Source organism: Hypanus sabinus, chromosome 13, assembly GCF_030144855.1.
Source record: "Hypanus sabinus isolate sHypSab1 chromosome 13, sHypSab1.hap1, whole genome shotgun sequence".
Taxonomy (NCBI): domain Eukaryota; kingdom Metazoa; phylum Chordata; class Chondrichthyes; order Myliobatiformes; family Dasyatidae; genus Hypanus; species Hypanus sabinus.
In genome coordinates, this window is record NC_082718.1 from 23,457,926 (window position 1) to 23,485,734 (window position 27,809).

The 27,809-nt window shown below is 35.6% G+C and overlaps 1 protein-coding gene across 3 annotated transcripts in view; it reads left to right on the forward strand.

Annotated features, from left to right (window-relative positions):
* Window positions 1-27,809, forward strand: part of taf3 (TAF3 RNA polymerase II, TATA box binding protein (TBP)-associated facto) — a 243,060-nt gene that overhangs the window by 113,810 nt on the left and 101,441 nt on the right. Inside the window, exon 1 of one of the 3 annotated variants that reach the window (XM_059987330.1) lies at window positions 2,109-2,591. The exons of the other annotated variants lie outside the window; for them this stretch is intronic. The gene's annotated coding sequence lies outside the window, so the exon portion shown is untranslated. Of the gene's footprint in view, window positions 1-2,108; window positions 2,592-27,809 lie in introns of those variants that run through there. 3 annotated transcript variants of the gene reach the window in all.

Here is a 27,809-nt window from a genome sequence, read left to right on the forward strand (position 1 = left end):
TCTGTGGAATATTATGGGCACGCTATGTTGGCATCGGAATATGTTGCGACACTTATGGGCTGCCCTTAGGACATCATTGAGTGTGCTGGTTGTTAACCCAAATGATGCATTTCACTGTATGTTTAATTATATACGTGATAAATTTGAAATTTTAGGGAGTTACATAGGAAAACGTTCACTTACGACAAGCCACACAACATCCTGCTTTGAAACCATACATCAAGTTCTTTTATTATTCTTGATAAAAGTATGCTTCATGTACAGGCAAACTTTAAGCCTTTGTTTTACAAATTCAAAGCTATATTTATTTTATTATTATTGTTATTAAACATTTATTCTTAACTGTCTAACGTATTGCTGGCATCAAGGACATGTATACAGAAAGGTGTCAGAGGAAGTCCAGCAATACCATGAAGGATCCCACCCACCCTGCTTATGGATTGTTTGTACCACTTCTCACAAGCCATCATGCTGATCAACTCCTTCGCCCATTAACCCACCCCACCAACCCCCCCTACTTTATAATTTCCTGTCAGTCACCTTCTGTACAAATACTCCTGAACCTTGCAACACTTTATGTACTTAACAATCAGTGATAAGCTAATCTTATGTATTTTTGTTTGCTGTGTTCTTTGTGCCTATTGTGTTTCTTTTATGCTGCATTAGATCTGGAGTAGCAATCATTTCGTTCTCCTTTACACGTGTACTGAAGAATGACAATCAACAGTCTTGAATCTTGATCTTGAATACAGTGGCAATTATAAATACTATTAAGTAAATATCATGCAAGCTGCTATCACTATAAAATAACCGAGGCCCAATGCACGCACTTTATTTCAGAGTGGTAATTGATCAACACACCTTTTTTGGCCGGTTTACTCAGTTGGAAATCTGTATTTCTGTGTGGCAAACAACTCCCAACACTTATACAAAATACTTGGGCTCAATGTAAACTGACTTATTAGCCTCTCATGTGTAGAGATGCTACAAGTATTTATTCATGACTGGGTCTTTCTTTCTCTTTCAAACTGCCTTTAAGCAATTCTTCACTAAAACGCTGTGTTTCTGTGTCATGTTACAGCTGTAATTATATTGGACAGCTCGATGTATTGCTCTACCTGGTGAAAGAAACTAATTTGAGTTGTGACAGTGATTCTTCCACACAGCTCCAAATATACCCACATCCCTTCCTCTGTGAGTAAATGAATTAAGCATGCGTGCCACCACTCAATGGCCACAAAGGAACTGCCAGTGCTTGCTGTACGCAGTATATATAATGAATGTCAATGTGATTCATGCAATAAGTTACTTTTAAATGTTCTGATGCTCAGTCATGCAACATTTAACTATGAGTTTATTGAGACCCTGCAAATCCCTCCTTCCAGGAAGCAGAATTGTTATGTTAACTACCTTTCCTTTTAGATATATTTATTTAGTCTCTGTGATCTCAACTGCTTTGCAGACATTTCTTATAACTGGTTTTATTCTGAACAGACAGTGAAGGCGAAAGTTCTATTATTCTTTTCACAGGACAATGAGAATGTGAACTGCCTATGTCGTCAACTTCTAATAGAATCAAAATCTGATTTTGATTATACCAGATGATAAACAAACTATAAATTGCAGTAAGAAATTGTTATATATAGATGTATGTATTTATATAAATTTAAATTAAAGAAGTAGTGCAATAAAGAGCAAAAAATAGTGAGATAGTGTTCATATCCTGCTTTTGGGTTCATAGGGGTAAGAATAAGTAATTCTTCTCAGAAACAAAATAGGTCAATACAGTTTCCAAAGAAGTATGCAGAATTAGTATTTTCTTTTTGGTGTTGCACAGCCAAACGGAGGTCATTTTTTTCCCATACATTTACCCATTGGGTTTCATAATTCATTTTGCAACGTGCGCAGTTGTAACTGATTTTATCTTTCTTAGATTCAAAGGCTGCATTTCATTTGCAATTCTAAACAGGAGTTGCTGCTTTACATTGCAGGTCACTGAAGGTGACAGCTATTTCAGTATTTTTTTCCTGAAGGGTAGTACTAGTTTTTTAAATAGCTATGGTTCACTTCATTGCCCTGCAGTATTCAATAAAGGAAGGATCTTGCATTCAGCAATGTGGTCCAGCACAGTAGTAGCTCACAGCTAAATGTTAATCACTGAAGAATTGTCTCTTGCATGCTCAGCAACTGCTGGTTTTTCACCTATAGATTTTGTGTGAATTGACTTTACTGTCACCAGAATAGCACAGGCTGAGATGTGGCAATTCGGCTAGGTATCCCCGTCAGATTAGCTTATTAGAGTTATTTTCCTAAGGCAACTTTATAACAGAGCACCAGTTAGCAGCATATATGTCAAGTTTTGTAATGAATCTACTGAAAGAATTAGTTGATAAAATGCCTCACACATGCATATAACTGAACTTCGTAGTTGCTAGCATGCCCTGTTTTTATGTACTTGATTAAAGTGAGACTGATTTTTTAAATGGATGCGAAGGTTAAAACTAACACCAAGAGTCGTATGATCAGCGGATGGAGTATTTAAGCAGAAGCACTTGAAAGGCATAATGAAAGTTCGTTAAACAATGTTCTGAGTGAGTATACTGGGGTATTACAATCACAATATTATTGTCTAAGCTTTAAAGGAACAAACTAATATGTATTAGTTTATCTTTTATTGCTAATTGTATATTATTGTTTCTTAACTGTTTTGAGGTGTGAGTGTTTTTGACATTTTCATCTTCCTTCTTACCAATCAATGAAGAAAATACATACAGATAATGGCTGTTAATAAGATTTTAAATTACCCCATTGTTTGACTTTCACTTGGCAGGTATCTGTTTTTTTTTTCTTGTGTTTTACACTAAAACACATTGAAGCATGTAATAATTAAATACAAATTTTTTAGTGAGAATATTCACAAGGGCTTCATAACTTTGAAGCTGAAAGGTCGAAAATGTCAGACTCGAGCTTCGTTTGTGGTAAAGTTGCTTTCCAGTATGTAGCATAGTGATTTTGCAATTTTAATAACTCAGACGACGCAATAGCTGTAAACTGTCATTGCTGACCTTAAGCTAAAATCCTTTATTACGTGCGCACTATACGTTTCTGACATTGTTGTGATGTTTGCCATAGTTAAACACCTGCTCAAAAATTGTGGATGTTGGAATGTCATACAGCTACATTAATGTCACAAACCAAGTTGGTCTATTTTCAACATACTCATTGTAAGAGAAAGTTCCTGTCCATTTCATAGCTATCGTGGCTTTTCATGACTTCAACTTTGAAACAGCCTGTCTCTTTATAATGTGTCCCTTTTTCTGTGTGTAATATTCACAAAAATAAACAAATGCCATTTATTTATTAGAATATCATCATTAAAATTAGATTAAAGCTGTTGTCAGTTTGGAAATGCACATTATTTATTAGGTTGTAATGAACAATTTCTGTAAGAAGGACGTTTATACGTTTTGTCTATTCCAAGTCTCTATTCCATTTGAACATCTGCAGTTAAACATGAGTAAATACAGCATATTCTGTTGTTGAAAAATCACAGGCTCTGAAGGTCAAATCTTCTCTTCCTCTCTCCCTCATCACTCTCTCCTCTTCCCTCACCCGCCTCTCAACCCTGTCCTCTATCTCCCCCTCTTAAAATTTCTTAAGGTTTCCTGCAGGACCAGATTACTTTAAAATATTATCCAAGAACTTCAAGAAATGGATTAAATGTAGCTATAGTAATAATAGAGTACAATCTTGAATTGACCATTGTAACAGAGTGTTCAAGTGATAAATGATGTAAATTCATTATTGGTCAATCACTTAGCAAGAGTACAGATAAAAAGTTGTTTGAATTTTTTTCATTATTTGCTTATGTGTTCATTTAAGTGGAATTGAATGTAGACAGAGTGTCTCGGTAAAGTCATTGCTGACTTTGCTTTCATTTTTTCTTTAATCATGACAGTCTGTATGGGTTTTACCTGTTTGGCAATCTCTCCATCTTATCTTTTTCAGTATATGCCATTCTTTTCATTCTTGCATACCTATTCCATTTTTTACTCTTTCAGGGTTCTATTCCTTGTATTACTTTTGTAATGAGGTCTGGAGTGACTTGTTAGGTTTGCAATGTTGTTCATACCACTAATAGAGGTTGAGACGCCAAACTGTTTTGAAATTTGTGTGATCTCTCTTTGACCCTTATGATTTGAAGAGTGAGTTTTCATACCAAGATTCATGTTGCGCAAAGCAAAAGTTCTAAAACAATTTTTAAAAAGGGTGGTCAACCACCTTAATCATTTTCTTAGCCTAAATGAAGGTTTGTCTAAATAAAACCATGATACCTTCAGAAATTTCATTGTAAACCTAAGAACACCATTTGCCTTTATACAAGATACCTTAGGTCGTGTAGTGGTTAGCACGACGTTGTTATAGTTCAGGGTGCTCGGGAGTTCAGAGATCAATTCCAGTACCCGCTTTAAGAAGTTTGTACGTTCTCCCTGTGAACTGTGTGGGTTTCCTTCCGGTGTTACAGTTTCCTCTCACGGTCCAAAGACTTACCAATCAGTAGGTTAATTCATCATTAGTCGAAACCTACCAAATGTTCAAAGGACTAGATAAGGTGGATGTGGAGAGGATGTTTCATATGGTGGGGATGTCCAGAACTCGAAGGGGCGACCCTTTAGAACAGAGTTAGAAGGAATTTTTTAGGCAGAGAGTAGTGAATCTGGGGAATGTTGTGCTACAGACAGCTGTGGAGGACAAGAACCTTGAAAATCGATAGTTTCCTGATTGGTCAGGACATCAATGGTTATGGTGAGAAGGCAGGTGTATGGGGTTGAGTGGGATCCAGGATCAGCCATGATGGAATGGTGGAGCAGACTCGATGGGCTGAGTGGCCTAATTCTACTTCTATGTCTTTTGGTCTTATAGTCATTGTAAATTATCCTGTGATTAGCCTAGCGTTACACAGATGGGTTGCTGAGCGGTGCAGCTCATTGTGCCAGAAGGGCCTGTTCCACACTGTACCTCTAAATGAATAAATAATGAGCTTCATTTAGACCATTGTTTAATTTTGATCTCTTTGTATACTTATGGTTATTGGGATTTTGATAAAATGCAAAAGAGCCAAGTTTCAAGTATCTCATATGCCTGGGTAATATGAAAAAAACTTGGTCTAGGGATTGCAGAAGACTTCAGGACTCCAGGAACAATAAATACATATTGTACCCTCTCACTGGGCGTAGGGACCCAAATGAGATGAGTTTATTGGTTTCTTTAGCCACAGGGTGATGAATCGGTGGAATTTGTCACCACAGACAACTATGGAGGCCAAGTCACTGGCAGAGGTTGATAGGTTCTTCATTAGTAAGGGCTTCAAAGGTTACTGGGAGAAGATAGGAGAATGGGGTTGAGAGGGGTAATGAATCAGCCATGATGGAAGAGTAGAGTAGGCTCGATGGGCTGAATGGCCTAATTCAGCTGCTATGTTTTATGATCTAAGAATAGTCTGTAAATTAGCTGGATATTCACAGATACTGACTACACCCAAAATGTACTACACTTGACTATTCAATTGGCAAGACAAAATAATGAAGGGACTTTATGAAATAAAGGACTAATGAAGTGGACTATATATATTAATAGGTTAGAGAGAAATGATAACAATTTCAAAACAAGGGAAGATTGTATGTTAATCAATTTTCTTAGTGAAGAGAACTGTGGAAAGAAGCTGGTACACATGCAATGTAAACAGCATTTCTATACTTTTCCAGGAAAGAACTGGGTGTGATCCCATCTGAACCATAATTCTGATTTCCTTCACTGAAGATGGGCGAAAGAGATATTTTGTAGATGTTTCTTTTGCATGCCCAAATTGTCCACAGCTTTTACTTTGTTTTGCTTCTCATTTGGCTTTGCTGGCTCAAGAGTATACATCATGAACTATACAGGACAGTGTACTATTGTATACTATTTTTGAACATATTATATCATACCTCATTAAGTCTTCATTATTTGAAAGGGAAAAGAGCATGGACTTCCCACAACAACAAAGGATTGAGCTGAAAAGTGGAAGCACACAGGAGCTCATCTCCATTGGCAAACCGATGGACGTCTTCCTAACGCTGGTGCACCCATCCCAACCAGAACCCTGATTCCAACCACACACCCTGCCCGCACTTCAGACTTCAATTCCAGGCATACCCTGGCATTAAATTCCTCCATCTCATGGCAAATAGGATTCACCAGACACCATAGGAGCACACAATTCTATTAATATTGCCAATAACTGACTTCACTAGCATGTAGATCTATGGATAGGTAGGAAAATGGGAACCTTGGTCAGCAAAGCCTGTTTCTAGTTGAAGGAACTCGGCCCGAAATGTCAGCTCATTATTCCTTTATATAGGTGCTGCCTGACCTACTAAGTTCTTCTGGAATTTTGTGTGTTGTTCTGGATGACCAGCATTTGCGGAATCTCCTGTGTTTATCATTGTAAATTATTGGATGATATATGAGTATTTTGTATTTTTAAAAAACTGAAATGGTGTTCATGGGTAGTAATAGTAGTAGTAGTGTTATCTTAATTTTACTCCACTGTTGTTACAAGACAGCCAAATCTCTATGGAATATGTTGCTAAGTTTGTCAGAAAATATAGTAGTAATAAAATTATTTTGTAGTCAAACTAATAAACAGAAAATGTTTGAAACACTTAGCAAGGCAAGCAGTATCTGTGGAGGGAAAAAGAGTTAAGGTTTCACCCTTGAACTTTGAAGTTTTAATCCTAACCATGCACTGACAATACCACAACACACACAAAATGCTGGTAGAACACAGCAGCATCTATAGGGAGAAGCACTGTTGACGTTTCGGGCCGAGACCCTTCGTCAGGACAATACCATCTTTTTCAATTATCCAAGATAGGAAATATTTTCACCAACATTGCTCAAATTTGTGATATTAATGTGTACTTGAATCATTACTTCTGAAAAAATGGTAATGGAAGACATAGCAATAGAAGCAAAATTATCAGCAAAGAAACTGCCTATAGATATGCTACAGTTGCAAAGGGCTAATCTTTTGAAGGAATAAAGATGTGTACTTTCTAGTGAGAAGCTGAGGTACAGATTTTTGGTACAGATTTGACAGTGGGTTCCCTCCTTCCATTTATAGCCAAATAAAGGCAAAAAAAAATGCTCTTACCAAAAAACTAAGAAGTTCACAATTATCTCATTGGTAAAGATTGTCTTCAACAGGGAAGGTGGCAGTTTTTAAGAATATAAAAATACCTCCCCTCTCTATTGTGCTTTGTATTGTAGAGGACCACGCACTGTAGTGTAGGAATTGGTTGGGTTTCAGGGGTAGGAGTTGAGGCTACAGAGGCAACTGCACGGAATAGCGGTTTGTTCCCAGATTATTCATCATTCATTCTTACAACCCATACAACACAAAAATTGGCCTATGATCAAGATTACTTAATAATTGTATGGATCTTTTCATTTTTCTTGCATAAAGTCAGGCCTTTCTTGGCAATATTCTGCAGATGATCATTTTATTCTCCATTCATTCCTTAAATAGTCATTGCTGTAAAGCCATTACCAACCATTGATTAATATAAAAGATAACTACAGCTTATGTGTACATTATGAAACAAGCAACAAAAACTCATCTCTTTTATATGCTGCTTTTATGTTTTAATCAATGTATAAAAAGAAAGTTTGATGCATTCTTGTAAATATTTAAGCTTTACATTTAGGAATAAATATTACAGCTTCAATATATTTTCATTTAGTGGCCCTTGTGTCTTCTGTTTAATGTAAACCTTTATATTAATGATCTTGATTCTTTGTTGTAAAGTAAAATATTTGTGCTCAGCTGTTCTTGTATAAATAATGGAAGAATTATTTTACTGAGTGCATTTCTCCACATAAGTAGACAGGTTTTAACTCCTTCTCTGTAACATTTGGTCTGCAGTGAATGAGAGTTGCTGTAGGTGCCACTTTTTGAGTAAATAACATTTTGATTTTTTTGCTATTTTTCTGTGCACAGTAAATATCAATCAAATCTTGGGAGCAACAGGCAGAATTTCTGAGCTTGAGAAAATGTAAAATATATTGTATTAGTAGTGCTGGATAAAATAATTAAATATGTTTACTTCAATGGATATGTTGTTTCAACTGGCAGGAAGTATAGGAGCCTTGGGTCCTACACCATCAGATTCAGGAACAGTTATTACCCTATAACCATCAGGCTCCTGAACCTGCATGGATAACTTCAATCACAACTCTGAACAGATTTATCAACCTATAGACTCACTTTCAATATCTCTACAACTCATATTCTCTCCACATTATTTATTTTTATTTGCAAGTTTGTCTTTTGGATATTAATTGGTTGTCAGTCTATATTTATTGTAACTTTTTATGTTCCATTGTATTTCTTTATTTTCCTGCATATGCTTGCAAGAAAATGAAACTCAAGGTGGCACATGGTAACATATATGTACTTTGATACTAAATTTACTTTGACTATAGATATTAACTTAGTTTTCATGGTGTTGGACCAAATAAGTTATCAGAAATCTGCTGCTTCTGCCGTAGTTAAAAACAATAAATAAAGCATGTAACATTGAGAATAATCTCAGCATTGTTTTATTGCAATTTATTTAAGATAAATGCCAGTTTTTCCTTAACTCACATATCAGGAAAAACAATCCTTAATTTTATTTCTGGATCTCAGGCATAGATCTAAACCAGAAAATGCTGGAGGAGTTTACCATCTGCATGAGTATGGATACCATCACTGCCTCGATAACTTCCCTTTTCCTGTGCTTTCAACGAAAGAAATTTAATCACAACCATAACTACAGTTATTAAAAAAACCTTAACTGCTAAACTAATACGTGCTGGAACTATATAATTCCAGCATTTTCAATCATCATTTGTACCATATGAATAATAAAATGTTAGTGAAAGAAGGATTACAGTACTTAGTTATATTGATGCCAATCACATTTCCCATTTTGTCCTCCTTTCTGTCTGTGCCTGCCCTAACAGACTTTTTCCAACATCATTTTGTGTATTACTCTTCTGTACGGTCTTTTACTTGTGCATTCTTTTCAATTTCTGATACATCAAACCTCAGATAGATCAGTGTTTTAAGGTATTGCGTTCCAAATAACCTGGAACTTTGATGTAAAATGCATTCAAATAAATATCCTAACTTTAATCAATGCAAATTACACCATATATAATATAGGATATTTATATAATCCCATAAGTCAATATTAAGTGACAGCCGTAAAACAGCACTTTGAACTTCATGTCTTTGGGATCTGTTTCGTAGTTATCAATGCCTAAACCTTGCCCTATGTTGCAGGGTAGCATCAGATTTGCAGAGTTGAATAAGATAAAGGAAAATCATATCAGGTAATGCCACACTTTGATTTATCATCTTGGTAATTGTTGGAACATGAACTTGACAACAAGTCAGAGAAATAGCTCATTACTCCAAAAAATAATTCCTTTATGATTAATAAATGTTTCAGTACATACTTATTTTCCAAGAAGTGAGCATTGAAATTTATTTCATTATTTTAATACATACAAATTCTATGAGTGCATTGGGCGTAGTTATCTTCAGAGAAACAGAAAGCAAGACAATTTGATTTAGAAGATGGTGCGTTGATATTGAAGTGTAGAATTATTTATTTAGCTGATTATCATTTTTTAAACTCTCCAAATCATAACTTTATTTGTTAAGTTGCACACCAGCAGTTTATACAGTGCTGAAAGAAGCCATTCTCTGGGATTCAGAGATTCTGGGATTCCTTTATGGAATCCATTCCTGAACCTCTGAAACACCATCTTCGAGTGCCTCATTCGATCTGTCCCAGTTGTGTTTCCCATTTTTGGCTTTCACATTCCAGTTATACTTCCTCTTTCCCTTGGCAGGATAGGTGCATTTACCATAAAGTTTCTGCAGGTAAAATGCCTTAGCCCCATACTGTTGGCAAAAAATGTGAGTCTTGTTCCGCCTCTTACAAAATATTGTCCCTACGCATTTACAAGTTCAAGCTTGTGGGTTATCGCTGTCCATTTTGTAGCTGATTGTGACAGCTGTGAAAAATCTGAAATCAGCATTCTACTGTAAAATAACGACCAAGGTGAACAGAGATTACACTAATCATCAAAATAAGAATTTTCTAAAACACCAAAATCTGTTGATTACTTCATTATTGTTATTGTTAAATGACAAGACTTGCAATGAGGTTTTAAGTGGCATTTTTTTCTTGCTAATAAACAAAGGTTTAATGGCATCCATGGGTGGTCATTTTCTTTGATGAAACTGTCTCTCAATCATGAAATTTAAAAAAAACTTCTAAAATATTTTAGTCCTGACGAAGGGTCTCGGCCCGAAACATCGACAGCGCTTCTCCCTATAGATGCTGCCTGGCCTGCTGTGTTCTATCAGCATTTTGTGTGTGTTGTTGTTTGAATCTCCAGCATCTGCAGATTCCCTCGTGTTTGTTCTAAAATACTTGTTAGGATTTAATTATTTCTCTTTGTAGTTCATAATATATATGTATATTTTGGCAGTGATGAAGAAATCAGTGAAGGTGTAGAGTGTAGTAAATTGTAAGTAGTTTTCTATCTGTCAACATACTGGCATAAGTAATCTTCTGTGATTTTGTAATTCTGTGCAAACATAGAACTCCCAAAATTTGTACTAACTGTTTACAGCAGCTTCTTCAGCTTTGCTGCAGTGTTGGACAACTCTTGGTGTCCAATTCGATGCTTAAATTTGGGACAATTCTCCAGCATTTTTGGTGAAGAATCTGCATGAACAAGTGGATGTAACACAGAGACAGCTTGTCTATTCCTTGTAGTTGTAGGAAAGGCTAGGGTAAGTGACAGAATATTCAGATTGGTAATTGGTTAAGTTTATTTGTGTTTAAAGTTTGTATTTTTACTTTTAATACTAATTTCAATAATTTTAATGTTTTCCAATGTCAACCATATTCCAAGTTTTTGAGCTTTAAACCAGGGATATAACATACCCAGCAATCACAATATCTTTCAGCTGTTTTGTGGAAGGATGGGATTCATTGTAGCAATGTCCACCCTGTAATATATCTCACTGCCTGCTGGGTCAGTGGAAACTTGGTTCTTTCTGTTCCACTCCGCACAGATGCTGTTGTCTGACTTGTTAAATATTTCCAGCATTTTCTGTTTTTCTAATGTTTTGTTTTCATTTTGCTTTCCGATAGTTGAAGGTAAGTAGGCTGACTCCAAATTCTGGACTAATAACTTCACATATTTTGCCTGACTTCCAACACAATTTTGATCATTTTAAGGGCTGTGATTGTTTAACTCGTACTGCTGAAATCATTGTAATCTTTTCAGAACCAAATGCATTCATTATTAGTTAAAACCAAGAATTCATATAATCTGATTAAAGAGAGATTATTTTTCTGTCACATATACATTGAAACATTCTGTAAAATATGTTGTTTATACCGTCAACTTACACAGCACAAGGGTGTACTAAGGCAGCCTGAAAGAGTCGCCATGCTTACACACCAACATTGCATGCCCATAACTTAATAACTCTTAATTTGTACATCTTTAGAATGTGGGAGGAAACCAGAATACCCAGAGAAAATCCACACGGTCACGTGGAAAACATACAAGCTCCTTACAGACAGTGGAAGAAATAGAACCCTAATCGCTGTAAAGAGTTATGCTACCATGTTGCCCCATTCTAGTGTTTAAACTATTAGTTTGTTTAGATGCCAATTGGAAAATACTTTTGTAGGCAGAGTATTATGCACCAGGTATTGAATGTTAACATCTGGAACAGTTTGCTGTGTTTACTGTTTGTTGGGTTGTTTTTTTCTGTGTATCTGTTGAGCAATTGCTTCTATATTGATAGTGTAAGCACCAGCTCCATCATGGACACCAGCCTCCCCACCATCGAGGACCTCTTCAAAAGGCAATACCTCAAAAAAGTGGCATCCAGTTTTAAGAATCCCCCACCACCCAGGACATTCCCTCTTTTCATTACTACTATTAGAGGGGGGGGGGGGGGCATGTGAAGCCATATAGTCAACATTTTAGGAACAGCTTCTTCCCCTCTGCCTTCAGATCTCTGAATGATCCAAGAACACTGCCTCACTATTTTTTACTAAGTTAATTAAGTACCTACAAAAAATACATACATATATCCACACACATTTATATTTATATACTTCATAGTATATGTTATGTATTGTACTATATTGCTGGTGCAAAACAACTAATTTCACAACATAAATGTGAGATTCTGAAGATGCTGGAACTCCAGAGCAATACACACAAAATGCTGGCAGAACTCAGCAGGTCAGGTAACGTCTATGGAGAGGAATAAGCAGTTGATGTTAAGGGCCGAGACCCTTCTTCAGGACTGTTCATGATATCTGTCAATTATAATAACTGATTCTGAACCTTCAACATGAATACATGGTCTGGGCTTGCTTTCCACAGCTGTATTGAGACATATGTGCAGTTAATATACCACAAACCTACTTGTTTATTCTGGCAATTTAGGGAGTGTTATAAAGTTCCTGTGGCACTACTTAAAAGAAGAACCAATGTATCTTAGCCAACATTCCATACTCAAGCAGCACTCTAACCTCAATCAATATCAGCAGCACAAGGTCAAACATGCTTATGTCAGGGGAATATACAGAATGGTGGCCACATTTGCCATGTATGACTGTATTTATGCTAATTTTGTTTTTTTATATAAGAAGCCTGAATTTAAAGTTAAACATCCTGAATTTTTGTGCTTAAATTAATTTAAATTCAAATATTTGTTAATTAGTGGAAGAGAGGTTACCTGTTGGGAATATTAAGCCAGGCAGAACTGAATTAGCAGTTTACCATCAGAGCTCAAGTATCCCATGGGTTAATAATTGTTAGTAATTCTGTTCCCATGAATAGTCAGATGCAATAACTCTGCAAACTAGTTATTCCTAAGTGTCATCAACATTTGCTTAAACAAAAAGGTCCATTTTAAGAAGATAACAAAAAATAAAAGGAGCCTGACAATTCTTTGTTGCAGTCCTATATTTTATTTTAAATTGACTAATGGGATTATGATGGTGACATTCTTTGAGAAACAGATATTTCTTCTGCCAGGACTATGCCAGGTGTCATTTGTAAAGGTCATGAAATGAGTCTCTTTGAAATCTAATGTAAGGTATTGTGTCAGTTTATTAAGTTTTATTTTGTAGAGCGGTTATGATGTTGAAACAGTGACAATAATGGCAACATCAGCCATTCTAGATTGAAATGCTAGGCAAATTACTCTGTGAACTTTATGTATTCTCTGTGAAGTGACCTTCAATTATTCTTTGGCAACTATTTGAAATACATTTTATCAAATCTTCAGATAATGTGTAATTAGATTCCAGAACTACTGTACGTGATTTTGAATTGTAATGTAATGTCTGACTCAAACGCAGCAGGCAATTAAAAATGGAGAAAAGTTATATTGGCTGTTATAACCTGCGGTTCATTTTTTCCCTCACTTTTGTCTTTCATATTCATCACCATTTCTTTCAAAGTGTTTTTATGCTAAAAACATGTCTGAAACAGGAGCTTTTGTTTTTAGTGATTGATATTAAAAAGTAATTGCATTTTAAGCATAAATTTTGACATGTAAAATCTATGAGACGGGACAATTATTGTGCTTATTTGAAAATAATTTCAGCCTCTTAAATAAGTTGGCACTTGGAAAAATAATCCACCCTTCTTAGTTGTACTTTTGACGACACATTTGTCTGGGATTCAGAGGATGTTATAAGGTTGACTCATCCAGACGTTGACTTTGCTTAGCAATGTCAAAGTCTCTCTTTTTATTTATGAGAATATTGTTCATATCTGACTCAAAGTGTTTAAATCAATATATTAGACCAGAGTGAGCTCACAACTATTTCAGTGACTCTGGTAAAAGATTTGTAATTATTTTTCAAAGTACTTTATAAAATGAGAAGGAAGATACATATGTTTAAATGTATTGTTGCAAGTTAAACAGGGGGTTAGTCTATTCCGATCATAGGAAGAAACTTAGCCTTGCAGTGAATCTCGTTTGAATCGAATCAGAATACATGTATTGGCCATAAAATATTGTGTACAGTTTTTGAGTTCTGATTTGGAAAAGCACATAGCATTTTTGTTTCCATTTATGGTCCTGATTTCTGTTATCATGCTTATAATTAGAACCTGCTTTTGTTTAAATTCTAGTCACACAAAAAGTTTTGGTTTCCAACTTACCATGCCATATGCTATGACAGAAGCATTTGAAGTTTGAATAAGGACAGTCTCTAATCTTTGTTTTAAAACAGCAAACCTCCGTGAGCAACTGTTACAAGATCTGTATTGGTATGGCTCATTATTTTAATAATGTATTCCACTTCATCAGCATCTATGTTTATTTTTAAAACTGTAAAACTGTACTGCAGTGTGATTTTTAAGAGATTCATATTTGCCTGACAACAATACATGCCTTCTGTGTATATAATTCTAGAGATACTCATTTTAGAAATGTCCTCTAGTAGATTTTATTTTAACAATGTACAAATTTTTAATTTGTATTTTTTTTTAAGTCTTCAATTACTGTAACTTGGAAGTGTGCACTTCTCAAAAAACATCCTTCTTAAATACCTTGAGTGAAAAATGAAACTTATCTAAGTTACTTATTTTACCTCCACTTCACACTTCTTGGGAAAAAATATATTTTTAAAATTCTTAAGTTCTGGGTATTTATCAAGTTAAAAGATATTGTAAGTATTTCCATCTTTTATAAATGTGTTGATGTCTGTAAAGAGATCGACATTAGTTTACTGAACAGACCTGAGGTGTCAGCAATACTCACAGTAACAGCCCAAAATAAAGATGACAAAATTAAAATTGAGTTTCAAGGCCATTCTATTGGGAATCATTAATTGATTCATCATGGCACTTGAGAAAGGTTATGTCGGGATATCTAACTGAAACTAAGCAAAATGTTGCATATTCTCAGAATGTGAACAAAAATTAAATACTGCAGACTAGTGTAGGTATAGCTCAAAATGACATTCAGAAATGGGCATAATTTATAAATACATCAAAAAGTACTTAAATTAATTTGATAATTTAGATTATTTTACTGTATTAATACATATTAATACATATTAAGGTTTAGTTGAAAAGGTGTTTTGTACGTTTATCAGTTTTAAAGAAATTATTATTTTAGTGTTCAGATAAGCAAAAGTGTTTACCAGGAAATAATACAATGTTGAATTTATCTAAAAAAAGGAATGAGATAAATAAGACAAGATAAAAATAAAAATGATGAATAAAGATTAGTAATGAATGTTTTTGAATAAATTTATAATTTAAAGTTTAGAGAGAAGGAAGTCAAGAAATCAAACTTATTCCACGTTTATGAGTTACAAATCAAGGAAGCTTTTCCATCCTTCTCCTCCTAAAATAAACAGGAGTTATATTTGGCAGTCCAAGTGTTGTGAGTGTAGTGATAACAGGATCCGGATTCTTTCGCCTTTCCATTTTTTTAATATCTGGAGTCACTATTTTTTAAAGTACATCTTATAATGTTGATACATTCATGTAGATTCTGGTGTATTCAGTAATAGCATGTGCATTCACTGCAACTCCAGAAGTATATTTTTCCCCCAATGTTCTCAATGAAACTTGGAAAGAGGCAAAAGTTTATTGTTCTGGAAAATGCTGGGACTGTAGGTGTCCAAGCTTGGTGATCTAAGGACGAAAGAGCCATCTTAATTTTACTTTGAAACAGGTGTTATGAAATTTACCTGTTGTAATCGCAGTAACTTGGAGTGGACTTTTGCTAGTGGTGAGTGGGACAGAATAGTGTGTTGTACAGTTTCACATGCCAGTGCATGTTGCTGCATGCCGTAAGTCTGGATGACATCCATTGTCATTCAGCCGTTTCTTTCTCATGGAGATGCCAGACATCAGGCGCCAGTCTGTTTGGTCTTTTCACAGTGATTGCTGCAAGAATGCCAGCCCACTATATGGATGGCACGTAACCAGCAGTTAAGTGGGAGCATGTAGTACAAATTAGGCACATTGTCATATCTTTAGCAAAAATGCTGTTACCATGCAGTGGTATGTCTGTGCTGCATGGGGGTCCAATAGATTTTTGTAAAAGGCTTTTTACACCAATCACTTAAAAACTGCAGGTGTGTAAAGCAATTCTTTCAGTTTTAACTACTGATTTTTTGGGGGATATGTGCGATTCTATTTAAAATGAAAATACATTAATAGTCAGAAATATTATCTCATTTTATCTCTTTCTGTTAACTTGGCCTTGTAGTTCTGATGCAGTTTTCCCCCCTCTTTAATTATTCTCTTTAGTGTCTTGAACAACATACTTATCCTTTAAACTGATCCTATGCAACATTTTACCTTATATTTATGTCGGTACGCTCTGATCTGGCATTTCTATCCACTTAGAAATTCTGTCCAAAATTTTTAATATTTAGCTAGTCTCTTCATATGTTTTGCTTATTTGTTAAAGATTGAAATTTTTGAAAAATACTGTCTATGCAGGATCCTCCCAGTGGTTTGAATATATAAGTTCAAAATTTCCTCAAAGTTTGTGTAGAATTTTGATCAAAGAAACAATTTGGCAATTACAAAACTTTTACATTTCCTTGTATCATTTTGTTGCTTGTTGAACATTTTAAGCAAGAACAAGAATAGGGTTCTTGCTCTAATAAAGGAAGTTGTCATCATATTGGAATATCCAGTTGTCAAATGCATACTGGTTTTTTTTGGAGTTTTATTTGTAAAGAAAATTTGGAAGATTGGATTGGTATACATTAGAAATAGTCCAGAAAGTATTTTACTTTTGTTTTACTGTGAATAGATTTGTTTAAGGTAGGACCAAAATAAGATATTGTTTTAATAAAATTGTGTGGGGCTTGTGAATATATATAAACTGAATATATATAAGCCCCACACAATATATTTGTGAATATATAAGAGAAAGCATTTCTGTTCTCAAAAAGGTTCTTCATAGTGAAGAAAACTGATGAACTGGTCCAGCTGACCATTTAAAAAAGTATGATTTCTTTGAACTATATCTTATTTGAGACACAACTCTTTAAGTCCCTCCATTCTGTGCTATGGCTTTGACTTTTTAATGTCTTGTTTACTTCAGTTTTGTACATGTATTTTGGATTAGTGGCCAAATGTCCGTTAGATGAAATCACAAATAATTACTCCAGATAGTCCCCATTATTTTAATCAAGGTTTTAAATGCATTGTAAGCACGTAAGCATGCTTTTTTCTTCAATCTGTATAAGCCTTTGAAGTGCAGATGAAACATGGTTCTTTTGCCACAGTGATGGTGATTTTATAAAATTACAAGCTGGTAGCAATTGAAATGCAGTGGAAATAATGTTTCCATTGATCTTAGCAAGTAAATGATTTTTAAATTATTTTTTTCTTCCTCCCCTTTCGAGGGAGAAGTTTTAGTGCTATTGTCGTTGGATCTCAAGACTCTAAATTTCTTTGACCTTTCAGATGAACCCATCCTGAACGTAAACATTTTCTTGACACAGTTAGAAAAGGGGCCAGCAGATCTGGAGAGTATTAGTGGCGCTATATTTTGAGAGCAGTGAGGTCCCCAGGTAATTCTGTAGAGTTCCTTTCCAAGCCACAGTAAGTTTAGGCTACATTTTTTAAAAGTAGCATAAAGGGTTCACTGCCAATGCCTCTTCAGCTTTTTGAACTGTGATTAGTTGAAAACTTAATTATGCTTTGCCTCTGCCATGAACCTAGAACTATACAGTGTAACTTCAATACAGTCTTTGTATATTTGATTTCTAGCAAAAAACTTGGCTGCTAATTTCTTGCAGCCTAAATGATACCAAAATATAAATTGAAAACAATGCAGTGCAGAGAATCTGCATTACTCTTTAGGAACTGTATAGTTTGCTTTTTTAATTTACTGCAAAGTTCATTTTTAAAAATCTGCTTTCATTTAAATACAGACTTTCATAATGTATGTTGTGATTATTGCACAGTTATGCGTTATAAAATTAATCCACACTTGTTCAGTTATATTTTTTTCCAGTTACCCATTCCTCGGCCAAATCATACAGTTTAAAATTGTGAATGGAAAAAATGAATAATGTCATTATGTAATGAAAACTATTTAAAATCATAGTTGTTTTCTCTTTATTTTACATACTGTATTAGTTTAAAGCAATTTATATTGTTGAAAAAATAAACTTTTTGAGGATCTTTTTGATCTGAAAACAAAAAGGTATTATCTTAAGAGTCCCAAGATCTTCAATTAGTTGTGTGCTCTTGAGAATATGTTTAGTTAATATGAATAGATGCACCCAAAAACAAAAAGGAACTTGTCTTTTTTTTAATGAGATGCCTAATATGTTTCTATAGAAGCAATAGGTTTTTTCAATGTACAGCCGAGGACTGTGACATTAATCATTGAAACGCCAAATCTGTTCATTGATGTTACCTGTACAGTTGTGCACATAGCTTTATCTAAATCAGTTTAGTAATTTTAAGAACAGTACCTAGTTTATGAATTGAAAATTCTCCTTTTGTGGTTTAACAGGCTTAAAATCTTAATTTACACAGCAGGTAACTTTTTTACTAAAGGTTAAAAAATGAATTGCAAAGCATTGTGCAAGAATTCTCATTTTAAATAAACAGCTAAAGACTAACTTATCGATAAACCAGTCAATCCTGTGGTCCATCCTTGCATGAGCTGCCAGGTAGAGAAGTACAGAAAGGCATGAAAGGAAAGAACAGATAATCGGTTAAACAGTACTGTACAGAAGGATTAGATACAAATATATAGCTAGGGTGCCTAAGACTTTTGCATTGTGCTGCAGTAATTTTATGTATTGTACTGTATTGCTGCTGCAATGAGAAACAAATTTCATGACATGTGAGTGATGATAAATTTGATTCCAGTGTGGGTCTCTATTGTGGACTGAGAGTAGGAAGGGGACAGGGAGAGGGGAATCATGGTCAGGAAAAGGGGAAAGGAGAGAGGAGGGAGCGGGAAGCACCAGAGAGACATTCTGTAATGATCAATAAACCAATCAAATGACCTTGCCTGGTGTCTCAGGTCTAGGAGCAAATGCAGCCACGCCACAACCCACCCCTGGCAGCCCTTCTCTGTCACCTGTCCCACACCCTTCCCACGGCACCTCGCCCACACCATTCCTAACATCCTTTGCTCCCGTCAAATTTACAAACTCGGTCTCCGCTCCACATTGTCAAATACAGTGCTGTAAAGTGAAGAAAAAAAGCAAAATGGGGGGGAAAGATCAAAATTTAAGATTAAGTAATGTAGTTTAAGTTTACAGTATTTAACTTGATTTCATCTTGCAGCTAATCAGCCCTGACAACCTTTATATTGTGTTTCCTTTTAAAAGTTTTGTTTGACACAAAAGGGAAAAACAATAGAAGTCATCTGAGGGAGTTTCATTGTTTGTACTTCATAAATCCATAATTTAATAATCTTTAGTACTCATTTCCACGGAAAATACACAGCTGCTTAATGTCCACTCTAGGAGTATTGTGACATACTGTAAGAGTTCTTCAGTGTTTAGTTGTAATCATTTGAAATCAGTACAATATTTGATATTTATAGATTGATTTGCCACAGGTGGAAGCCATTCAGCCCATTGTGACGTCTTTACTAGAACGATCTTATTAATCCCAGTCCCAGATAGCCGGGTTTCTGATGGCCTTAAAATTATCCATCCTGTTTTTTAGAATACTGCTATTACATTCACCCTATTTTCATGCAGTGAGTTCCAGATCAGGGCAGCTTACTGTAGAGAAATGTACATTTAGTGGCCAATTTGTTAGCTACCTCCTGTGCCTAATAGAGCGGCCACTGAGTGTATGTTTGTGGTCTCCTGCTGTTGTAACCCATCCACTTCAAGGTTTGACATGGTGTGCATTCAGAGCTGCTCTTCTGTGCACCACTATTGCAATACGCTGTTATTTGAGTTACTGTTGCCTTCCTGTTAACTTGAACCAGTGTGGTCATTCTCCTCTGACTTCTTTCATTGACAAGGCATTTTTTCCCCACAGACTTGCCACTCACTGGATGTTATTTTGTTTCTCACACCATTCTCTATAAACTCTAGAGACTGTTGTTCATGAAAATCCCAGGAGATCAGCAGTTTCTGAGATGCTGAAACCACCCCATCTGTCACAAACAGTCATTCCTTGGTCACAGTCCCACAGTCATTTCTTCCCCACCCTGATGTTTGGTCTGAACAACAACTGAACCTCTTGACCATATCTGCATGCTTTGATGCATTGAGTTGCTGCCACATGATTGTCTGATTTGATATTTGCATTGACAAGCAGGTGTCCCTAATAAAGTTGCTACTGGATGTATTTCCTCATTACTCCTTTTTTAGTATCAGAATCAGAATCAGGTTCAATATCACTGGCATATGTCATGAACTTTGTTGTTTTGTGGCTGCAGTGCATTACAATACATAATAATAAAAAATGATAAATTACAATAAGAAATGTAAGGAAAAATCAAATTTGTACTACTTAATTTATATATATATTTATAAATCAGATCTTGCTACTTCATTTAAAATGGTATCTTCTTGCTCGTTATCATTCATCTTTCCAAATGTATCATCTGTTGATAATTACAATGTAATAATGTTAGTATGTCAAGGTTTTTTTAGTCATTCAATCTTCTGAAGTATCTTGTTATTATCATTTGAGTTTCATAACACATCGTCCTCACAAGCATAGCTTGTATATCAGATGGGGCACATGAGGAATCTAAGTCTGAGCCCTAGCCTTAATATAGGAGATAGTACCCCAGTCCTGAGCTATCTTGTGTAAGAGTGGCCAAGCTGACAGGAAAAGTGAATGACCCTAATAATAATATTACACCAAACAAAGGATCTTGGCACAAAATGCCAACTGTTTATTCCCCTCTGATGATGCTGCTTGACTTGCTGAATTCCTCCAGCATCTTATGTGCTTTGCTCCAGATTTTCAACATCTGCAGAATCTCTTGTGTTCACAGATCACTTAGTTTCTCTATACTAACCCAGGGTATGAAATGTTCCATGTGTGGTAACAGTTACCTGTTGAGAGCTAGGAAGGAAGTGTGTGTCTTAGCATCTTTAAAGAACATCCCAATATCATAGTACCAGTGATAGCTGCTCTGTTCTTTGGGCACTGCTGCTACATGATGGGAGGAGAGCTCAGCTTAACAGGTCAGCCAAGGGTTTCTGCCATCTTTAATCATAGGGCGGCAGGGTGATGTGAATACAGAATTTCTTTAAAACTGGGTAGCAGCATCCAAAGGCTTGACTATACCCCAATATCGAGGTAACAACACACTGAAATACTTACATTACAGCCATGATCACTGTCTGTAAACCACCTTCTCTTTGAGGTTGAATATACTGTAAATGCCAGTCATAAGGATGACTGTCCATGTCATAAGGATGAAGCACCAAAGAGGTCAGATAATCCCAAGAGATCTCCAGTTTCATTGTCCTATGCTTACATGTGAATGGGGTTTCAAAAACTGAACTGGGTTTTAGTATCTGGGTGTGATCTCCAGGTGCAGTTCTGAGAGGATCTGCCCCACTAAGAGAGCAGCAAAGGAGATTTACTGGAATAATTCCTGGAAGAAAGAAGATAAATAGGTTGGAGAGGTTGAATGGTTCTCCTTGGAAAAGTGGAGGTTGACTATATACTGTATAAGGTATACTGAATACAATTTATTTATTTAATTATTCTTCTATGTTATGTATTTCATTGAACTGCTGCTACTAAGTTAACAAATTTCATGTCACATGCCAGTGATAATAAACCTGATTTTGAAAGGAGATCTGAGAGAAATGTATAAAATCATAAAGGACATGAATTGTTTCTATAATCTACATACTCACTTTACAACCCATGTTCTTGATATTATTTTCTATTTGCAGTTTGCCTTCTTTTGCACATTGATTGTTTGTCAGTCTTTGTTTATGTGTAGTTTTTTGTAAAGTTCTGTTGTATTTTTTCCTTGTAAATGAATCTCAAGGTAGTATATGATAACATAGACGTACTTTGATAATAAATTTACTTTGAACTTTGAGAACATGAAGAGAAATGGCAAAATAGTATCAAGAATCATAGAACTGAATCATTTGATGAAAAGTCCAAAAGGCAACACAAGTAAATGGTTGCCTTGTACTGCAACAAATGCTTCAAGTTTGGAGTATGTTGTTAGCTGTGAAACCATTCAATAAAGCTGGATATTTAACTGAAAGGCCAGAATTAGCAAGGAAGAGGAATAAGTAAAAACAAGTATTGAACTCAGTGGGATGAACAGCCACCTTAATGCTTTAATTATTATGTGATATGGTGAAAAGAGAATATTCAACCTGTTAAGTTCATATCAGCACTAGGTAAAAAGCAACACAGATAGTTTCTCTAACCCTGCCCAAAGTGTAAAATGTTTGGTACCTAGTAGACTCAAGAGACCACAGAAACTGAAAATCTGGATCAACATACACACAGAATGCTCCAGTATTTTATATATGTTGATCCAAGTATGGTACATGCTCTTTTGTGTCTTTGGTACATGCAGGGCAGCATAATCAAGCAGCAGTTACCATAATGCTGGTACGCCAGTGATGACCGATCAGTACTCAAATCCCGCTGCTGCATATAAGGAATTTGTATGTTCTCCCTGTGACCATGTGGGTTTCTTCTGGGTGCTCTGGTTTCCTCCCACATTCCAAACGTATGGGTTGGTGTTAGTGACTTGTGAGCATGTTATGTTGATGCTGGAAGCATAGTGGCACTCGTGGGCTGTTCAGCACAATACTGGCTGATTTGATGTGACGTAAATAACACTTTTCACTGTATATTTCAATGTATATATGACTAATAAATGTAATCTTTCTTTCTTTCATTCTCTCTTCTTTCTATTGTAAAAAGAGCACTTTAAGCAAATTTTAAATTCAGTGATTTTTTCCCCTGCCAGTTTCATTGTTTTGATCAGAAAATTTAAGATAATTTAAATCAAATCAGTCAAGATTCCATCCCCAAATCAGTGGAACAGAAGAAAGCTCATATCCTGGTGTGTGGTTTTGAGGTGAATAAACACTGTATTTTAATTAAAGTGGAAATTACATTAAAAGAAAATCTCAGGTTTTTACATAAATGTTAAGAAGTGCATCCATAATTGAATTACTTATTTCTGTTGTAAAGTAGTGACCTGGTCTGGAAAATATTGTGGGTTATTTAATTTAATTGGTTTGGCACAACATTGTGGGTGAAAGGACCTGTTCTTGTGCTGTTCAGTTCTATGTTCTATAAGCCTAGTAAGGACTATAATGACTGAATAAAGCAAATTCTGTATTTTGTGCAAGGAATTTTGGTCCCATAACTCTTTCTGATTTGCTGTGAAAATGTTTTTAAAGGAGCAATATCAAACATTTAAATGCACTTCTGGAGAATGTCAGTCATGCAGTCTACCAGGAAGGGTTAATAGAGAAAAAAATATTTTTGCATTCCAAAAAGAAAAACAATGTCCTAACTCTAATTGTCAGTAGGAAATTGTTGCATACATTAAATGTTTCACCTGAGTGAGAGTCAAATTCCTTGCTGCAAAAATGGATCATGTACTGTACTGTGTCATCACTTGTTCAGCTATAAAAAGCAATTTGTCATTCCTCACCCTATGTTTATTGTTTACTTTTCTCAGCTTGGCGCCAAGCATTGCAAAAGCTAGGAGTTGAAAACATTTTGTTTTGGGGACGAGCACTGCCTGCGGTTTTGCCAACACTCTGATCAAAAGGAATCTATTGTATAAACAATATGTAATTGGTTATGCTTCCTCGCTGAGCCTTATGCATTACAAGCCAACCAGAGGAAGATGTGGGTTTGGATGTCCCTTTTGGGTTTCGGTCTGTTGCAGTACTTTTTTCTGCTGTACATACCATAGTCTTACATTGGTGCCACTGTGACCTAGGGTAAGTATGCATGTGGTTCCATAATCATTTGCAGTGGTCCAAATCATTCAGCTTTCTCTCCTGTGATGTCATGCCGATCAAATGATTTGGCTGTACATTTTAAGTGCAGCTACTGAGCAAGCCTTCAAACAGTCACCTTAATGATCGCCCTTTACACAATAGAAAATTATTAACCCTTTAAGGACCTGGGAGTATTTTTGAATAAAATGCATTAACTCATACTTTTTCTACTTTCCAGTGATAACGTAATTTCCTGTTGTTGTAGCTATTTTGAAACTGTTCAAAAGTTCAAAGCAGATTGCTTATCAAAGTAGGTACAGTGGGTTCCAGCTAATTGGGCCATTGGTTAATCGAGGCACCTGCTTATTTGGGACAAATGTTAAAGAACAAAAACTAATCAAGAAAATATCCGCGATTTCCTTCGTTCATTTGGGACACTATACAGCTAACTTTTGCCAAACAGTTTCTAACTAATGTCAATTGTGTGCACTTGTATAGTTGTTAGACGCAACACCATGTTTCAAGTGAGCAGTTTTTAATTAAGGTCAGTTGTATGTGTTTGTGTTCAAAAGCAGTGATTTTTGTTAGCAAGAAGGCAATTCGGAACTGTTTTTGCCGCTGCAATTTCAAGCATTAAGCCTTGAGCGAAAAACAAAACAATTTTAGTACTTCAACAGGTTAGAAACTACAAATAATTTGAAGGAATTGACAATCATCTTGAATGTTACAATGCAAATGAAGATTTGGAGGATGGTATAAAAGTGATCAATTTCTGCACTAGGTGTCTGTGCTGATTTTGTTAATTTTCAGCAAAAAACAGAATATGGATGAATTCCTCCTTCAATAAGTATTAGGAATGCACAATTTTATAGTTCAGTAGTAGTATTGGTAGTATTCTAATGTGTTCTGTATTTCATTTAAATACATAATTTGTTACTCAATTTGTCTTTTTAACTATTTCCTTGAAACTTCAGCTAATTGGGGTAGCTGTTTAATTTGGGCCAAAATGTACTTGTGTCAATGTGTCCTTGTTAATTGGAATACACTGTATATGTCATCATATACGTACTTTTAAATTTATTTTCTCGCAAACATTTACAGGAAAATAAAGAAATACAACAGAATTTATGAAAAACTATACATAACAAAGACTGACAAATGTCCACCATTACATTCAATCAGCAAAATGTTTCATGCATGATGACTTAAAATCCAAAATGTCTGCAATAACTTTTCCACTAGTATTACTACTTAACAGAAAAGATATATATTTGATACACAAGATCCTATTAGAGTGATAGTTCAATTTATTTCCAATTATCTTCCATTTACAGTTTTGTAGTCAATGTTGATCATATGTGACCTGCAGTCAAAACCTGTAACACTTGGTTTGCCTATTTGGAAGGCAAAGGAAACAATAGTTTCTCTCCTCCGCCCCCCCCCCCCACCACCCCTTTTATTCTTGCTGTAGTTTATACCTGCTGTTGTGAAAACAATTAACAAAGCTGGATATGTGTAAAATACTTGTATGCAGAGAGTTGTCAGTAATGAGTGGAAGAAGCCGACTAAAGCAAGTTCCCATTTCACTTAATGAATTATTGTACTTGGCCATGACTGAGAATGATTAACGAAGCATGGATGCATTCCCTAAAAATCCTAACCAGAACAATATAATTAGATTATACAGATTGCTGTATGGACCCTTATAAACAGTCCAGATCTAATCCAGTTTCGGTTTGTGGATATCTAACAACATATTTAAGGGAACTGGGATAAGTACTGTTTCAGTTGACTCAGTTTTATTTGAGCTCCAAATTGTTTTTATTCGAAGACAGGTCCATGACACTTGCTTTACTTGTATCTAAAGATTACATGAATTTGAGTTTTTGAATGCAGATCTCTCTTTCAGCAGCTGTTGTAGTTTTTCATAGTCAGCCACAACCCTCATAATTCTTGAAGTTACATCTTGGATGGTGTTGCCTGGGATTAACTGTCACCCAATTTTACATTAACTAAGTTTATACATGATGGTAGTACATAGGGAAGGAGGGAATGCTGAGAGAACTGGGATGAGGGATAACTAAATAAGAAGTAGTGTGTATGCATGTTGGTGGTTCAATAGACAGTAGGTGCAGGAGTAGGCCATTCAGCCCTTCTAACCAGCACGCCATTCACTGTGATCATGGCTGATCATACACAGTCAGTACCCCGTTCTTGCCCTCTCCCCATATCCCTTGACCCTGCTATCTATAAGAGCTCTATCTAATTCTATCTTGAATGCATCCAGAGACTTGGCCTCCACTGCCTTCTGGGGCAGAGCATTGCTCCTTTGTGTGCCCAGACATGTGTAATATGCTTATACAGCAGAGCCAAGTTTCCAATAGTCATGAACCTCCTTGCCGTTCTGCAAAATCCCATTTTTTTTAGCTGGTGTGCCACCAGCCATCTCATGTTAAAAGAATTTGTGCATAGTCATTATCCACACCCAGAGCTTGGAATTAAAGCAAATCATCCTCTACCCCAAGGGACCACGAAAAATATTTCAGAAGTTCCACATCATTCCATTCTGAAAATTAATACTTTAATCGCTACAAATTTTGGGAGATACAAGGATGTAAAGCTATAAAAATATTGTAACACATACTGCGAATCTGAGCTTATCTGAGCAGGTAATTTCTTAAAATGTTGCCGATTGAATCAAAAGCCAGTAACTCTTAAATGTATAGTCAAACTTTACAACCATAATCAAAATACTGTGCTTGTGCCACTGCAGACAATATGAACAATCTGTTATGAATTATTTCATTTAGCGAAAGATTTAGGTCAGTACAGTACTCGTTTGAAATTTAGCCATTTAAAATGCACTTTCTTTCTAACCGTAGTAAAACACTAGATGGCATTGCTGATGAGTGTTTTCTATGAGGATATCCAGGAGCTTCTACAAGAATAGTCAAGAGTTGTAATAATCTGACCAGAGTACTTCACAAGTTGTGAGAGAAATGCCCATCAACCGTATAATGTCAAGGACTTTCAATTAACTCCAACTAAAACTGTTACAACACCTTGACTCATCAGCCAGTTTCTCATTGAAATATAAGATTCTGAGGCAATTTATCATTGTGGAATCAGGATCAGGTTTATTATCAGTAGCATATGTCGTGAAATTTGTTGTTTTGCAGCAGCAGTACCATGGCTGTGACTGTGGATTTCAGCTGAATCAGTCCTGAATTCAGTCCTGAACGGAGAATATTTAATGATCCCCTTCAGAGCTGCATACAAAGTGTCACCACTTTCCAGTGCCAGATCTGTCGAGCTGTAGGGACATTCTCCCTGGTAAGGAAATTCTTGAGCTAGGATATAAAACCTCAGGATTAGGCATCATTCATTTAAGACTAGGATGAGAAAGAATTTTGTCATTAAGTGGAACCAAGGCTGAGGTGGACTATAGGGGAATAAGAATTACAGAACTAGGCCAATAAAGTGAAGTTGACACCAAAGATCAGATCAACTACGATCTTATTGAATGGCACCCCAGGCTCAAGGGGCCATAAGGACTACTCCTGTTTCTTATGTAAACTCTTCAAAGGCTATCATGCATTCCTTCATGGAATATTAGGTGCTAAGAAAATACACACTTGCCTAATAGGGAAATTAAGCTATTAAGAAAATAGATGCATTTGTTGCATTGACTGTGAGAATCTTCTTGCTTTTTTTAATACTGAAAATTGCATTAGTACCCAG